Source organism: Macrotis lagotis, chromosome 6 (assembly GCF_037893015.1).
Source record: "Macrotis lagotis isolate mMagLag1 chromosome 6, bilby.v1.9.chrom.fasta, whole genome shotgun sequence".
Lineage (NCBI taxonomy): Eukaryota > Metazoa > Chordata > Mammalia > Peramelemorphia > Peramelidae > Macrotis > Macrotis lagotis.
In genome coordinates this window covers 165990163-166005985 of record NC_133663.1, presented here as the reverse complement: position 1 = coordinate 166005985, position 15823 = coordinate 165990163, and the positions used below count along the sequence as shown (strand labels likewise).

Here is a 15823-nt window from a genome sequence, read left to right as displayed (position 1 = left end):
CTGGAAAGTTATCTGTTACACTTCAGACAGGGGAAACAATCAATCTAAGACAAAGCAAAAGCAAAAAATAAAAACAAGAGAGATACTTGAGGAAAAGCTACATTTTGCAAAAGATATCAAACAGTGAATTAATATCAATGCTAAATATATGTGCACTAATAAGTACAAGAAAGGGACAGTAAGACTAGAATAGTAAAGAAGCTAAGGACCTGAACAGAATTTTAGAAAAAGTTAAATATGGTAAACCTCTAGAGAATAGCAAATAGAAATAGAAAAGTGTGTACTTATTTTTCAGCTATGTATGGCAAATTTACAAAAATTGACCCTATAATATAACATAAAAATTTCGGGATAAAGTCAGAAAAGCAGAAATTTAAATGTACCTCTATAGATCATAATGTAACAAAATACATTAAATAAAAGGCAAAGATTAGAGATTAAATGGAAACAAAATAATTAAATCTTTTTTAAATTTAATATTTATTCTCATTTTGTACAATTTTTTACATTAATAAAATATTCTTGTTTAAGAGTAAACGAAACACCCCCAGATTTGCTTGAGCAATAAAGGGGAGAGAAAAAATTAAAATTAAAAAAATAATAGTAATAATTGTAGGTATGGCCAGGTGGTGCAATGGACGGAGCACTAGTCCTGGAGCCACAAGCACCCGAGCCCACATCCGGCCCCGTACACCCAACAATCACCCATCCATGTGACATGCAAGCCACCCGAAACCCACTGCCCTGAAAAAAACCCCAAAAAGGAAAAAAGACCCAAAATAAAATAAAATAGTAATAATAGTAGGGGTGGCTGGGTGGTGGGCAGAGCATTGGCCCTTGAGCCAGGAGCACCTGGGTGGCAAATCCAGCCTCAGACACCCAACAATCACCCTGCTATGCAACCCCAGGCAGGCCACCAAGCCCCATTTGCCCTGCAGCCCCCCCCAAATAAAAATAATAATAAAAAATTTGCTTGAGTCTTTGTTCCAACACCAACAACTCTGTTGCAGGTGGAATACATTCTTTATGATAATTCCATGGCAAAAGTTACTTGCATATTTTTCCACCATTGCCATTGCTGATTGCAACTCCCTCCTTTCATATTTCTCCACTACCATGTACTATATTTTCTCTCCTTTCACTCTGACTCTGCTGTAGGGTCGCTGAGTGGTGCAGCAGACAGATCCCTGGTCCTGGAGCCAAGAGGCCCTGAACCCCCATACCACCCCTTAGGCCCAGCATCCACCTGGCCCTATGGTCCCGGGCAGGCCATCCAATCCCAGCCCCTTGCAAGAAGTAAAAAAGAAAATGTGTTCTATCTGACCACTCTCCCCCCATGGTCCATCCTCTCCTCCTTTATTCACATCACCCCCCCTTCCCCCTGTCCCCCCCTCTCCTTCTTACTCCAGATGCCTATACCCCATTGAGTATATATGTTGTTTCCTCTCCTAGCCACCTCTGATGAGTGCGAAGATTCCCTCATTCCCCCTTGCCTTCCCCCCTTCCATATCGTTGCAATAGTTCATTGTAATAAAGAAAAATCTTATTATATGAAATATCTTGGCCTATTCCCCCTCTCCTTTTTCTTTCTCCCAATACATTTCCCTTTTTTTCTACTGACTCCATTTTTACACCATATTTTATCTTCAAATTCAGCTTTCTCCTGTGCTTCAACTATACAAGCTCACTCTAACTGCTCTATTAACTGAGAAGGTTCATATGAGTATTATTAATGTTATTTTTCTATACAGGAATACATGCAGTTCATCATCATTAAGTCCCTCATATTTTCCCCTTCTCCTCCAATCTCTATGCTTCATCCGAGTCCTGTATCTGAAGATCAAACCTTCTGTTCAGCTCTAGCCATTCCAACAGGAACATTTGAAATTCACCTGGTTCACTGAAAATCCATCTTTTTCCCCTGGGTAGTTGACTCTTGGCTGCATTCTAAGCTCTTTTGCCTTCCGGTATATTGTATTCCAAGCCCTACAGGCTTACAATGTAGTTGCTGCTAAGTCCTGTGCGATCCTGACTGTAGTTCCACGATATCTGAACTGTGTCCTCCTGGCTGCTTGTAATATTTTCTCTTTGACTTGGGAGTTCTGGAACCTGGCTATAGTATTCCTGGGGGTTGGTTTTTTGGGAGCTCTTTCTCAGGGGAATCAGTGGATTCTCGCCTTTCTATTTTGCCCTCTGCTTCTAGAATATCAGGGCAATTTTCCTGCAATAATTCTTTGAAAATGATGTCAAGGCTCTTTTCCTGATCATGACTTTCAGGTATTCCAATAATTTTTAAATTATCTTTCCTAAATCTGTTTTCCATATCAGTTGTTTCACATTTTCTTCTAATTTTTCATTTTTTTGGTTTTGAAGTATTGATTCCTGATTTCTGGTAAATTCATCAATCTCCCTGAATTCTATTCTTTGTCTGAAGGATTTGTTCTCCTCAGAGAATTTTCTTATCTCTTTTTCCTTCTGGCCAATTTTGCTTTTTAAAGCATTCGTCTCCTTCATAACTTTTTTTTTAGAATGTATTAGAAGATTTTTATTCTCTCTGATATAAACACAAATGTGCACAGAGTTGACATAATCTTTTTACTTTACAAAAAAAAAGGATGGATGGAAACATTTACAAATATCCTTCAGTAGTTTTTTTAAAAAAAAAGTCATAAATGAAATCAGCAATTCTATGTGTGTCTACTTGTCATCTCTGAATACTACATAAGCTAGTATTACCTAGGAATTAGAACCTGCCTAGGTAATGAAATTTACCTAGGCCATTTAAAAATACACTACAGTGATAGTTTAGACCACTGTGCCTTTTATAATTTAAGACGATTTGAGAAAAGCAAATGCTTATTTCCTCATTAGGAAACAAGACTACTTTCTTGTCATCATCCAGTATCAAAAATATTTCACAGTTTGATTTACCTTTAGCCAAGAGTAAAATTAAACTCTCCTATACCTAAATGAATTTTTTTGGCATTCAGTAGTTCCAAAAGCAAATTCCGTCTGAATTTTGACTGAGTATATACCAGCAGAGTATCCATAACTAGGTGCTAATAAAAAATGTCAGCATACTGGCTGAAGTCTGTGCGTTAACAAAAAGAGATCAATATAAAATGTTCACCAACATCATTCTTGGAAATTTTGCCAGTCCAGTATAGTGAAACCTGATTGGTTCCTTCAGTATTTATCATATTCATTATGAAGATGCAAACATCAATAAATTTCTTCAAGGTGTTTTCCAATTTTGGCTTTTAGCTTTCTAAAATGTAAAAGATCTTCTCTTCCAATTTCAAGCATTTTTTCTTCCCAAGATTTAATTTCATTTGCATAACAAATTTTATCATCTTGAGCAAGCTGCATATATATACCTGCTTCCGAGATAAGACAAAGCTTTCCACTCTTCATTTAAAATCTTCATCACTGCCTGTGATGAAAGTCCTTTTGATTCCTTAAAGTGTTCAGAAATAAAAATATTATAACCTGAATGAGGTTTTTTGGGCTTTCCAAAGACAGTTAACTCCCTTTTTTTCCTTTATTATTTCTTTTCTAGCCTTTTTTCGATGCTTTTCTTCTTTCAAACTTTTTTTCTCCTCAGGATTAAGCTGTGCTTTATATTTAGAGACCTCCTCTTTGTAGACTTTAAAATCTACCATGGTGGCCTCTTCATATACTTTCTTCTGTGATTCTGGAAGCTCCCTCCAAGCTTCAGCAAGCTTCTTTATTATCTCTTTGCTTTCAAATCTGGATTTTGTTCTTTGAATAAGGGTCTTTGTTCCATTGTAAAAGGAATGTATGCAGTCCAAGGCTTCTTTGGAGCATTAGATAAAGTACAGTCTTTTATAAACCATTCTAATCCACAGATAGCACTGGGCCAAGGCAGCTCCAGCAGCCCCTGGGCTGTGTGGGCAGGCTGGCCCCAGCCCTCAGGGCTCCCCAGCTCCTGCACAGCTGCAGCAGCAGTGGTGCTGTCCTGGCCCCCATGGCTCCAGCCTGTGCTGGGGTCCTTGCTGGGGTTGGACCATGAGCAGCCTCTGGGCCCTGCCACATGCGAGGCATTGTGTGTCCTCCATAACTTTTTGAACTGTTTTATCCATTTGACCTAAGCTGGTTTTTAGCATGCTATTTTCTTCAGCATTTTTTTGGATTTCCTTGAGCAAAGCCTTTCTCCAAAATAATTTAATCTTAAAGGATAGGTGGGTCAAAGAAAAATTAATAATTCCATTAAAGACAAGAACAATGTTGAATAAGATATTACAAAATTTATAGGATGCACCCAAAGCAGAATTCAGGGGAAAATTTATACCTCTAAACTCTTAACATCAATTCAAGAAAGATAAGATAATGAATTGGATATGGAGTTCAAAAAGGATCCCAGAAATGGAAAAAAAAAACTTCAATTAGGGGAGGCTAAGGTGGCCTAGTGGATAAAGCACCAGCTTGGAGTCAGGAGTACCTGGGTTCAAATCTGATCTCAGACACTTAATAATTACCTAGCTGTGTGGCCTTGGGCAAGCCACTTAACCCCCATTTGCCTTGCAAAAAACCTAAAAAAAAAACTTCAATTAAATATCAAAACAGAATTCTTGAAAATCAAAGGAAATCTGAACCCAAGTTGAAAGTAAAACAAAACCACTGAATTAATAAATAAAACTAGGAACTATTTTTTGGGGGGGTGGAAAGAAACCCCCAGGAAAATAGAGAAGCCATTAGATAATTTGAGGAAGAAATGAAAGAAAACTAAACAGTATAAAAAAAATGAAAAAATTAATTCAAAATCAAGGAAGAAATAAAAGCAATTATTAGGAATTTTTTCATACAACTATATGCCAGTAAAACTGAGAAGCTTAATGAAATGGAAGAATATTTACAAAAAAATAGAAACTACCCAGATTCACAAAACAAATAACCTTAACTGAGAAAAAGAAATTGAACAAACCACAAATAGATTCCCAAAGACACAAAAAAGGATCAGATGAATTGTCCCCAAAATTTAATGAACAATTAATTCTAATAATACACAAACTATTTGAGGGGAAAGGGGAGGTAAATAGGGATTCTACCAGCTTTCATCTATGATATAAATATTGTCTTAATTCTTATATATAGAAAGTCAATACAGAGAAATTGAAGACAAAATATCCTAATGAAAATTGAAGCAAATTTAAAAATATATTAGTAAGAAGACTACAGGCAATATATCATAATAATGACCAGGCTGGATTTATACTAGGAATTCATCTCTGGTTCAATATGAGGAAAATTATAAGTATAATCCATCATATTAATAACAAAACCAATAAAAATCACATGGATACTTCAACAGATGTAGAAAAAAGCTATCAACATCATACAATAGTCATTCTTATTAAAAATCATAGAAAGCACTGAAATAAGTGGAATAATATATATTTTCCTTAAATTGGTAAATATAATCTCTTTAAAACAAAGAACAAATATTTTCTGTAAGGGGATAAACTTTCTAGCTTATCTAATAAGATCAGTGGTGACATAATGACATCCATTATCACCGCTATGATTTAATTTCATATTAAAAATGCTAGTTATAGCAATAAGACAAGAAAAAGAAACTGAAAAAATAAAAAAATAAAAAATAAACATAGGCAAAAAATAGAACTATCATTTTGTACAGATGATAGGATAGTTTTTTCTTAGAACCCTAGAGTCAAAACAAATGAAACATTTAACAACTTCAGCAAAGTTTCAGGATATAAAATAAACTCCTACAAAATCATCTCCATTTCTGTGTATTACCACCAAAACCCAACAGAGAGAAAGAAATTTTATTTAAAATACTTATAGAGTGTAAAACTTGTGATTCAACCTACTAAGACATAAACAGGAATTATATGAACACAAATAACACCCTTAAAATAAAGAGAACTCTAAATAACTGGAGAAGTATTAATTACTCATGGATAGATCAAGGGAATATGTTAAAAAAAAATAATGATACCACTACTACCAAAGAATTACTTCATAGAGCTAGTGGAAAAAAAATTACAAAAATCATTTGGAAGAACCAAAAGTTAAGAATATCAAAGGAATCGCTGAAACATATATAAAGAAAGGGGATCTTAGCAGATCTCAAACTAAAATACAAAGCTATAATCACCAAAACAATTTGGTATTGGATAAGAGATTGATCTGAAGTAAATGAGTACAATAACCTAATGTTTGAGAAGCCCAAAGATTCCCAACTATTGGGGCAAGAATACAGTGACTGGTACATAATAAATGTTTATTGATTATTTGCAAAACTATTGGAAAACTGGAAGGCAGGCTGAAAGAAACTAGTTGTACAGGGTGATGTCCCTGGAAAATTAGTAGAAATTACCTGACAGACTTCTGAGGAGAGGAAGAGTTCATGTACAAATAAGAGAGAGAGATATTCATAGGAGGTTAAAATTGATAATTTGGTGACAAAGTTTTGCACAAACAAAATCAATATCCTTAAAATTAAAAGAAAAAAGGAAACTAGAAAAAATCTTTATAGCAAGTTACTCCAATAAAAGTCTCATTTCTAAAATATATTGGTGATGAGTCAAATTTACAAGAAAAAAGAATCATTTTCCAAATGATAAATGGTCAAAGTATATGAATAGACAATTTTCAATGAAAGAAGTCTGAGCTATCAACAGTAGTATGAAAAAATACTCACTTATCATTGGATAAATGCAAATTAAAACAGTTCTGGGGTACTACTTCATATCTGTTGGTAATGAACAAATTCTAAAACGTAAAAAAGGTTTATTATTGATTTTATATACTACTGATGCCCATCAAATGGTAATGGTTGAACAAGTTGTGGTATATGACTGTAATGAGATATTACTGTGCTATAAAAATTATGCACACAATGATTTTCGAAAAACATGGATAGACTTGCACAAAATAATTAAAGGTGAAATGAGCAGATCCAAGAAAACACTGTATATATAATAAAACAGCAATATTGTTTTATGAACAACTCTGAGAAACTGACATTTTGATTATTATAAATACCCAAATTAAGTACAAAGGACATGTGAAGGAGGACTTATATCTGCATCCAGACAAAGAACTGAAAAATAAATAGATATATATGTGTCTATATAGAATAGATATATATGTGTGTCTATATAGAATAATTTCACACACACACACAAACACACCTACACCCACAGACTGCTTAAAGTAGCTATCTCTAGAGAGGGTGCAAGGAAAGGGGGAAAAAGTAAATTTATACAATAATGTCATCATATATTTAAAAGGAATAATTTGTACAGAGTAGAATTGCAGTTTCATAAGCAAACATAAATTTCCATATACTATGTTATGGAAATACCAATTTTATTCCATAAATTAAAAATTAAATAAATAACAAGAGAATTTTATTAAGTAATTTGGCAGAAGGGAAGGCCAAAAAAAAAATGTGTGGTTGGCCCCCTTCAGTCTTTTAAAGTTTTAGGTCATATTGAATTCAAAGAAGGGTGCAAGAACCTAATCACTACAGGCAGTTTCCAGATAAGGCCCCCAAGAACTGCTTGAAATCCTGCTGTTATCAGCAGCTAAGTCTAAACATTCCATAGTGAAAGGAAAGGAATTTTAGGTGGAGTATGTGATAAAATAATAAAGGTGTGTGTGTGTGTGGGGGGGGGGGGTTAGAATAGATAAATGGACAGTATTTATTAAGCTCTTTTATCTACCAGTCCTTGTTGGTAGGTTTAGGGATAGGAAAGCTTGGCTTCATATTTGCCTCAACTTACTGGTGAGGCAGGCTAGGGCACTTGACCCAGTGATTCAGGTAACTCTAACACTTTGCTTAGCCATAGATGGTTGAGATCTGTGGAGAATTTATAACAATGATTCTCAAAGTATGGTCTGGAAGACCTGGGAGGATTCTGAGTGGTCAAAATGGTATTCACAATATACTAAAACTTTATCTGCCTTTTTTCATTCATATTCTCTCAAAATGCAAAGTGGAGTTTTCCAGACTTGTGAACTAAAGATTTTTTGGCAAAAATGAAGTCTAAATTAGTATCTCATCCACAGAAAGGTACTTTTACTTTACAAACAAATGAATCTACAGACGTGGCTGGACTCCAGTTAATCATTGAGGAAGATCTTTTATGAGAATGTTTGGGAATAAATACAAATGGTGCGGAAATATACAAAGTGTTGAATAACTATTTTGAAACTCATGGTTTATCCTGAAACAACTGTCCTGTCATTTGTACTGTGATGTCTTACCCAAATCAAAGTAGTGACATCAGCTTCTACTAGTACTATAAACTTCACTGAGAGGCAACACAGTTTTTTTTTTTAAAGTCCAGTTTCATTTAAGAATATCCTTGTTGTGGGGTAGCTAGGTGGTACAGTGGATAGAGCACTAGCCTTGGAGTCAGGAGGACCTGAGTTCAAATCCAACCTCAGGCACTTAATAATTACCTAGCTGTGTGATCTTGGGCAAATCACTGAACCCCACTGCCTTGCCAAAAAACAACAACCCCAAAAACAAAACCACCCCCCCAAAATGTCCTTGTTGAAACAATAAGAGTAATTAATTTATATTAAATCTTGATGGTGGGTATACATCTTTTCAATGTTCTGGTGGTCTCAAGGAAAGACATTTGTGAGATTGAGTTGAAAATGGAACTAATCTTTAATCTTTTCTTAAATGGAACATTGTTTTTACTTTAACAACAACAACAACAACAACAACAACAACAACAACTACAGGGGCAGTTAGGTAGTGTAGTGGATAGAGCACCAGCCCTGGAGTCAGGAGGAGTTCAAATCCAGTCTCGGACACTTGCTTAGCTGTGTGATCTTGGGCAAGTCACTTAACTCCATTGCCTTGCCAAAAAAAAAATTAAAAAAACAAATCCAACAAAAACAACAATAATGATTTAAGTACCACATCTTCTAGATGCCAGACCTATTGCTAAGCACTTTAAAATATTATATCATTTGATTCTCATCATCCCCATCTTATAATTAAGGAAAGGGAGGCAAATAGGGATTATGTAATTTGCTCAGGATAACAGAGCTTAGTTGAGTATGAATCTGAACTCGGGCCTTCCTGACTCCAGGTCTAGCTGGGCCACTTTGCTATCCAGGTGCCATTCTTAAAATTCCTTACAAACTATGGTTATTCAGATGACTCTGGCAGACATTTTATAGAAAATTGAATGAAGTGAGCCTGATCTTCAGGGAAAGATGACTAATAGTATTTGTTGCCAGTGATAAAATTTGACCTTTCAAGTTTAGTTTTCATAAAAATTTAAATTTTAGAAAACCTATATCTGTCACTGTTTACTTGACAGCTTTATAATATTTAAAAGACCTTTCTGATAAGATCAGTGGTGATATTAGCAAATGCTGAATTTTTGATATCACAATATAAAATATTCATCAAATATAATGTAATTTTGACTTAGTAGATCAACATTTGGAAGACTTGCCTATCTTCATTCAGTGGTTTAACATTTTCTAAGTGGCCAATGTATCATGTTATAAAATAATGCATGGGGTGGCTAGGTGGTGCAGTGGATAGAGCACTGGCCCTGGAGTCAGGAGTACCTGAGTTCAAATCCAGCCTTAGACACTTAATAATTACCTAGATATATGGCCTTGGGCAAGTCACTCAACCCCATTTGCCTTGCAAAAACTAAAATAATAATAATAATAATAATACTAATAATGCATAGTTAAAAAAGATCCCTTCAAAGAGATCAATAGATTTTAAAGCAATAGAATTTGAAATGTTTTTAATAAGATATATTGCAATTATATCTTTAAGAAACTATTTATTAGGGTAGCTATATGGTGCAGTGGATAGAGCACTGGCCTTGGACTTCAGAGGATGGGAGTTCAAATCTCACCTCTAACACTGTGACATTTACTGGCTGTGTGACTTTGGACAAGTCACTAATCCTGATTGTTTCAATCTGCCAGGGCCATCTCCAGACATTCTGATTCACATCTGGCCACTGGACCCAGAAGGCTCTGGAGGAGAAAGTGGGCTGAAGACTTAGCAACATACCTCTCTCATTCAAATCTAATTCATGTGCATGTCCTGGCATCACCTTTCTGATGTCATGGTCTTCATCAAGAATGAAGGATACACATAAACTAAAGCATCATAGAAGATTATTCACAATTATCTGAAAAAGTCTCAATTATCCCATCTGTAAAATGAGGATAATACTCAAAATACTATACAAAAATATAAGATGTTTTCCTGGAGTCATATCATGTTTAATCTCTAAAATCAGTGCATATGAAAAAATCCTATTGAGTTAAACTGCTTACTCTCTGCAGCAGATCTCAAAGAATAATAACGTCTACCATACAAGAATAATATAGATAAGGGAAGTCAAGTAGTATGATCAGTAACTTCAAGATAAGGACAGACTCTAAGGGCTGGATTAAATGCAAAAATTATGCTATTCTACTAATATAAATATTGCTTGATTTTCAAACCAGGATCAATAAAATATACAACACCGAAACTGTACTTACTAAATCCAATTCAATATTTCCTTAATGAATGAGAAAGGATAATGGTATCTTATGGTATATTTCTAGATGGAGAACTAGAGATTTTCTCTGATTCTCATGGCCTCTCACACCTCTACAAAATAAGAATTAGATGCAAGCTGTAAAGCAATTGCAAATGTCTCCAATCTAAGATAACAAGAATTCAATGAAAGGCAATAACTTGATGAACTGTCAGTAGAGAAGGCTAATCTCTAAATTCACTTGGCATCCTACTCCCCACGAACCCCCTGTACCCTGGTACAACTACACAATCATATTCAAAGTCTGTGCTCTGGGATTCACTTAGTTATTGCCTTGCTGCTGCCAACTAACCCCTCCTCTTATCTCATGCCACCACTGAGGCAGAGGTAGAGGTATTATAGTATGTGAAATTTGCTATGCATAGAAGAGCAGCTAGTGTGGTAGCCTGCTGTGCTATTGGAACATTCAGCCAGAGAACTAAAGAAGGGAGGGAATTGAGGCAATATGTGTGTTATAGGAGCTACACAGGCCTGAAGGAAATGGAATGATGTATTCTATTCCCCCAAAGTCACCTGAGATAGAGACTGAGATTACTGAAAACTGAATTCTACAGCATGGAGAGAGAGCTGAGATAGTTTTGAAAGCTAAACCCTGGGGGAACTACCATGAAAGAGAAAGAGTCAGAAACTGAACAATAAGAGACTATAGGGAAGAAAAGACTTAAATTACCAAAGATCTCTAGAGGGATAAAACTCAAATTAAAATCCTTGAGCATGACTGGATAAACCAACAATGAAGATATTAATAGCAAAAGGAATACTGTTTCCTGATGATCGAAATATCTAGTTCAAATAATTCTGAATAAATAATGCCAGAAAGAAAAATGAAGCAAAACTTGATGAGGCAGTCTCATCTGTGGACTCCCAAGAGGACCAGAAACTATGGAAAGATATGCTGGCATGGTTCAAGAGAGGAAAAAAAGAGTTGTGAAAGAAAAATTTATTAACTGCATATCAGAAATAATTGGTAGAAAATAAAAGATTTGGTTGGCTTGATCCTCAATCCAGAATATTTTAATAGAATACAAAGTTGTTTGTAGCCAAAAAGGAATAGGATTGGAGACAACCAGGTGAGAGGAGTACCTTCAGCAAGGAGATGCAGCCAAAGGAAAGGGCTTATTGCCAATCAGGTCCTCCTCTGAGATCTTTATAATATTTAAGATGCTGACCCTCCCTCCAAAGAGAATAGAAAGAGGAAAGGGCAAAATGGGGAATAAGTCTTAATAAACAGCTAGAAAAGATAGATGGGGGGTGGCTAGGTGGCATAGTGGATAAAGCATTGGCCTTGGAGTCAGGAGTACCTGGGTTCAAATCTGGTCTCAGACACTTAATAATTGTGTGGCCTTGGGCAAGCCACTCAACCCCATAGCCTTGCAAAAACCTTAAAAAAAAAAGATAGATGGAAGTCAAAGTGGGTGGAAATAGTCAAGGGAATTTAGGTTCCCTATAGCAGTAGTGTCAAAGAAGGAAAGAAAAGGAAGAAGTCCAAAGGAAATTCTATAAGGCAATTTTCCCTGAGGAAGAAGTACAAAAGGGAAAAGGATGGGGGGGGGGGGATTACTGTATCAATGCTAGCAGGTAGTAAGTAAATAAAATTAAGGATGTAATAGTTGGAAAACATTAGAATGAATACATGTCTCATGACCTAAGTTTTGTAGTTGTTTTTTTGAGAGAAATCCCTCATACTTACTGTTTGGCATCTGTTTCTTCCTCATAAAAACAAAAATGGAAAAATCTAAAAAAAAAAATTTCACAAGTTTATCCCCACTCCCCTGCCAAATCCAATAATCTGACCTTTGTAATATTTATGTTCCAAATTTGCTTTATTACAATGCAATACATCATAGGATTTTTCAGAAAAACAAACACACACACATATATATTTCATACATAAGTACGAATGTAAATTTTGGTAGCAGACTGTGATATCAAATGACAAGATGCAGCACAAGCTTCATCTCTTGCTAATTAAACGAATCAATTAAGAGACTATTGTTGCAACTGTGTAACTGCTGTTCTATAGTGGCAATAACAATCCCATGGGGAGGTCTTTTACTACATTAAAATGCTATCCTCCACAACTCCATCTGATATTATTAGAAACAGTTATTTGCGTCTTGCTGTCATATTAGTAGCAAAGGCAAATTATGGAAATATGCAGACCAGAATGGTCCCAGTATGAGATCAGGTTTGGTTTCCAGCCTCCAAGGGAACAATTGCTGAAATTCCAAAGTTCCCTAAAGTTCTTTAATGGAACTGATAAATCTATCAGCACAGCATCCATTTAGAAGCTAGGTAAGGGTCACATATTTACATACTTTCCTGCTAAGCTGATACAATTCAACTAGATAAATTATCATATTAAGTTTACCCTCCTGAGTTAAACTGATGGAGTTCAAAATTGTTTTCGATGGTTGTCATTAATCGCTGTTATATCTTAAATGCTCGCTTAGAAATCTAATTGTCTTAGTGTATCAAGGGTCATATTAATAGCATTCTTAATGGTAAATCTTTGTAAAACATGTTTATTCTGCTGATGGTATTACTCAAGCTTTCAAAGTTAATAAGAAATAAAGCATATTTATTATCAATAAAAACTTAATTTAAAATTCACATTTTGTGATTAAAATTAGCTTTATAACTTCAATGTTATTTGGTTTCATTAAGAGCCCTGGTTAAGCTTCAAAGCAATATAAATTAATTCTTTCTAAATAGTATCTGGGTAAATGCCAAACTTGCAGCCATCAAAAAGCTGTTTAAAAGTACTTTGTGTGTGTGTGTGTGTGTGTGTGTGTGTGTATGTGTGTGTATTTCTTTTGCAGTGACATGTATTGTCCCAAAGCAAAGTGTTACTCTAATGTGAGAAATGCTTTCCTCTAAATCACAAGACATACTATAATTTCTAAAACTAAATTATATCTAAACATTTATTTTTATATGATTATTAAATATAGTATCAACTTTTGTAATCTAAAAGCATTAATAATATACTAGTTCCCATTGTGAGATGTAATAGGCCAAGCAAGGAACTATCTGGCCAAGTAACTGTCTAAAAGTCTTTAATTTCTCTGTGGGAGATTACTGTATGATATAATAAACCACAACTCTAAAAAGAAAAGATCAGCAATTTAGAAGTTATACAATTGATATTTTTGAAGACTTATAGAAAATTGGTTCATAGTCAAAAATACTTAAGACTCCAAGAAATTTTTTTGTGCTCTCTTGCAAAACTGGGAGGTAAAGTAGTACTTTATCAGATCCCACAAATTTAATTAGCATCGCAATAAATTAATCATAAGCATTTGTTAAACATCTATTCAGTGTCAGGTACTGTGGTACATCAATATTGATGATTCTCAAACATACCTAACCTGACCAAAACTTTCTGCTGACCTCCAACCTCCAATTGTCTTTCAGACATTTCAAACCACATATCTAGTTGACATCTAAACACAATATATATCCAAAACAGATCTCATTATATTTCCCCTTAAATGCTACCTCTCTTCACCCCCCTCTCATCCTCCCCACCCCCCACATACACACACCTTTCCGATGGAGGGCAACACCTCCATCCTCTCAATCCTAAGGGCCTTCCCAATTCTTCTTAATCTTAGTACCTTCTTCTGGGACTATTCCCAATTTAATCAGTATATTAACTTTGTACATAGTTACTTGCATGTTGTCTCATCTATTAGGCTGTGATCTTCTTGCCTGTTTAGTGCATAACACTTAAGCACAGTTCCTTGCTGGAGATGATTCTCAGATCCTACTTCTCTTCTTGTTCAGTTGTGTTCAACTCTTTATGATCCCATTTTGAGTTTGTCATTTACTTCTCTGCACTCAGCTAGGAAGTGTCTGAGGCTCAATGTGAACTTGGGTCTTCCAGATTTCAGGCCTAGATTTAGCACTAAATTTAACTTCTGCTGACTTCTAGTTTCATACTTCCAATGATCTATTGGATATCTCAAGCTGAAAAGTCCCATAAATATCTTAAAGTGAGCAAGTCTACAACTGAACTCATTATTTGTCCTTCCATATTTTCTTCTCTTTCTTGTTGAGATTGTCTTCATTCCAGTCACCCAATCTCATGCCCTTGATGTCCTCCCTCGATTCCTTGTCCCCTCTTTTGGTCAGTTTTACCTTCATCACAACTCTTGCATATGCCCCCGCTCCCTTGCAGTCACACATCATGCCTGGTTAACTGGGATAGCCTTCTAGTTCTTCTCCCTGCCACAAGTTTATCCTCAATTCCAGTATACCCTCTACTCTCCTCACCTATTCAATAAACTCCACTGGCTCCCAATCACCCAGCTCCAGGATCAAACAGAAAATCCTCTGTTGGGCATTCAAAGTCCTTCAGAACCTCCACAGTTTTCCAGTCTACTTACTTTTCTCCCTCCCTTCTGATCCTTGTAGGAGCCATTCCTGGCTCCTGACTAGGGCATTCTCCCTGGCTGCCCCCTAGGAGGGCAGCATTGGGCCTGTCCCAGATCCTCTGGTCTCCTCAAACTCTAGAGGATGCCTGTTCTGATCCTCCTTGATTTCTAGTGCCTTCCTTCTCTTGCTTCTTTAAAAAATGATCCTGGGATTAGCTTGTTTCTATATCTTTCTCTGCAGGCTGTTTCTCCTATTAAACTGTGAGCTCCTGAAGAGCAGGGTCTATCCTTTTCCTTCTTTGTGTTCCCAGAGCCTGGTATACAGTACTTCATTTTCTATTCCTTCACCTTACCCTCTTTTCCATTTTCATATATTAACAAGCCAGGCTTTCTAATCACATTTTAAAAAATTTCTACTGCTGGACAATTCCCTCCCCTGCTTACATCCTACGGCACTGGCACATTCCTTACTCTTCTCTGCCATGAATACACTTTTGCTATCTCATGATCCTTTTGGACAACCTTTTGACTTATGATGATAAACATCTTACTTTATAATGTTTTTCCCACTTATTTCATTTTTGAATTATGGAATAAAACAAACATTTCCATAACATAGTATAATAAAAAAAAGATGGTAGACCATGAAGCTGAAAATCTATTTTGTACAACTTGCTATTCCTTTTAAATATAAAATTATGTAAATTTGTTTTTTAAAGTTTTTTTTCCTTCCTACCTTGACTACTCCCTAAAGATGGCCCATACCAGACACAAATAGGTATATAAATATAAAATTATTCTCTACATCTACTTATAAGTTCTTTCTTTTGATGCAGATAGTACCATTCTTCA

The 15823-nt window shown here is 35.5% G+C and overlaps 1 protein-coding gene and 1 pseudogene across 3 annotated transcripts in view; both read right to left on the bottom strand.

Moving 5' to 3' along the window:
- PCCA (propionyl-CoA carboxylase subunit alpha) overlaps positions 1-15823 on the bottom strand; it is a 556428-nt gene that overhangs the window by 53894 nt on the left and 486711 nt on the right. The window lies entirely within an intron of this gene.
- On the bottom strand, positions 1410-14786 carry LOC141491521 (transcription factor A, mitochondrial pseudogene; annotated as a pseudogene).